This window comes from Aethalodelphis obliquidens, unplaced genomic scaffold (assembly GCF_003676395.1).
Source record: "Aethalodelphis obliquidens isolate GAN/ISIS:26980383/991018 unplaced genomic scaffold, ASM367639v1 scaffold77, whole genome shotgun sequence".
NCBI lineage: Eukaryota > Metazoa > Chordata > Mammalia > Artiodactyla > Delphinidae > Aethalodelphis > Aethalodelphis obliquidens.
The window spans coordinates 2,136,366-2,138,782 of NW_020838021.1; the positions used below are offsets into that span (position 1 = coordinate 2,136,366).

The following is a 2,417-nucleotide window of genomic DNA, read 5'->3' on the forward strand; positions in this document are numbered from 1 at the left end:
TTTATTCAGGTTTCCTCTTTTTTTGCCCATTTGCATTTTCCTGTGCATATATTTGCACATCTCATTAACTTATTCTTTAAAAAATGCCATGTCTCTTTCACTTGATTTCACAGTCATTTTCTTTAATATTTAGATTTTCTCCACTTTTTTTTCAAGTTGATATAATTTTATTTTTTTTTAATTTTTATTGGAGTACAGTTGATTTACAATGTTGTGTTAGTTTCTGATGTACAGCAAAGTGAATCAGTTAAACACATATCCACTCTTTTTTTTTTTTTTAGACTCTTTTCCCATTTAGGCCATTTATTGAGGTAACGTTGGTTTATAACATTATGTAAGTTTCATATATACAACATTATATTTCTACTTCTATATACCCTGCAGTGTGCTCACCACCAAAAACTTCATTTCCATCCATCACCGTACAGTTGTTCCCCTTTACCCATTTAGCCCTCACCCCACCCCTTCCCCTCTGGTAACCACTACTCTGTTCTCTATATCTACATGTTTATTTTTGTTTGGTTTGTGCATTTATTTCATTTTTTGTTTGTTTTTTATATTCCACATATGAGTGAAACCATATTGTGTTTGTCTTTCTCCATGTGACTTGTTTCACTTAGCATCATACCCTCAAGGTCCATTGATGTTAGGATTTTATTTCTTTGGTTTCAATTTTACTGTTTTGAAAAGAAAAAAATAAGAAATATCTCATTATTAATATACTCTAATTTCCCCTCTTGTACATTAATTGTTGCTTTTATTATTTTACACTCCTTAGTTTTGCTTTTGTTTTTTATCCACTGTTGCCGCTTCCAGGTCCCCCTGACATTTTGGTCACCTCCTTGAATTTGTTTCATAATACTTGGGACCATTTTAGAGTTAATGTAATCTCTGATGGCCTACCTGATCTTTAGGTCCTGGCCATCTCTGATTTGACCCATGAGCCTGGACAACATTTAATGGCTCATAACTTTAAGAATAATAAAGAATTCAACTTACCTATTGAGATGATCTATGATTTTTTATTCTTCAATTTGTTAATGTGGTATATCACATTGATTAATTTGTGTGTACTGAAGAATCCTTGCATCCCTGGGATAAACCCCACTTGATTATGGTGCATGACCCTTTTAATGTGCTGTTGGATTCTGTTTGCTAGTATTTTGTTGAGGATTTTTGCATCTATATTCATCAGTGCTACTGGCCTGTAATTTTCTCTTTTGGGGACATCTTTGTCCGGTTTTGGTATCAGGGTGATGGTGGCCTCATAGAATGAGCTTGGGGGTATTCCTCCCTCTGAAATTTTTTGGAAGAGTTTAAGAAGCATAGGTATTAGCTCTTTTCTAAATGTTTGATAGAATTCCCCAGTGAAGGTATCTGGTCCTGGAGTTTTGTTTGTTGGAAGATTTTTAATCATGGTTTCAAGTTCATTTCTTGTGAATTGGTCTGTTCATATTTTCTATTTCTTCCTGGTTCAGTCTTAGAAGGTTGTACTTTTCTAAGAATTTGTCCATTTCTTCCAGCTTGTCCATTTTATTGGCATATAGTTGCTTGTAGTAGTCTCTTATGATCCTTTGTATTTCTGCTGTGTCAGTTGTAACTTTTCCTTTTTCATTCTAATTTTATTGATTTGAGTCCTCTCCCTTTTTTTCTTGATGAATCTGGCTAAAAGTTTATCCATTTTATTTATCTTCTCAAAGAACCAGATTTTAGTTTCATTGATCTTTGCTATTGTTTTCTTCATTTCTATTTCATTTATTTCTGCTCTAATCTTTATGATTTCTTTCCTTCTACTAACTGTTTTTTGTTTGTTCTTTCTCTAGTTACTTTAGGTGTAAGGTTAGGTTTTTTATTTGAGATTTTTCTTGTTTCTTGAGGTAGGATTGTATTGCTGTAAACTTCCCTCTTGGAACTGCTTTTGCTACATCCCATAGGTTTTGCATCATCATGTTTTTGTTGTCATTTGTTTCTAGGCATTTTTTGATTTCCTCTTTGATTAAAAATGTGGAATCCTTCACGAATTTGCATGTCATCCTTGTGCAAGAGCCATGCTAATCTTCTCTGTATCATTCCAATTTTAGTATATGAGCTGCCAAAGCAAGCATGATTCTGTGTTTGTTTGTTCCTCTCTTTTTCTTTTTGTTTTTCTTTTCTGTGGTTTGTTTGCTTTTATTTTATGCTTGTGTTCTCTTACTTTTGTTTTTTTAATGTGTTATATGTTTTTTGATTTGTGCTTACCCTGTTTTTCAAGTATGTTATCCCCTTCCCATATCTACTTGCTTTAGACTGATAGTCATATCACATTCCAAAAAAGAAAAAAAACAGGAATCTACATTTTCTTACTCTCCTCTCCCCCAGTTTTATGATTTTGATATCCTCCTCTTCTACATCTTCATTTTTATTCTTTTGCTGTTCAT

The 2,417-nt window shown here is 33.0% G+C and overlaps 1 non-coding gene across 1 annotated transcript; it reads right to left on the reverse strand.

Annotated features, from left to right (window-relative positions):
• Nucleotides 1-1,998: 1,998 nt before the first annotated feature.
• Nucleotides 1,999-2,101, reverse strand: LOC113612474 (U6 spliceosomal RNA). Its single transcript, XR_003429863.1, has one exon. It is a non-coding gene; the product is annotated as a U6 spliceosomal RNA (small nuclear RNA).
• Between the last annotated feature and the right edge of the window lie 316 nt (nucleotides 2,102-2,417).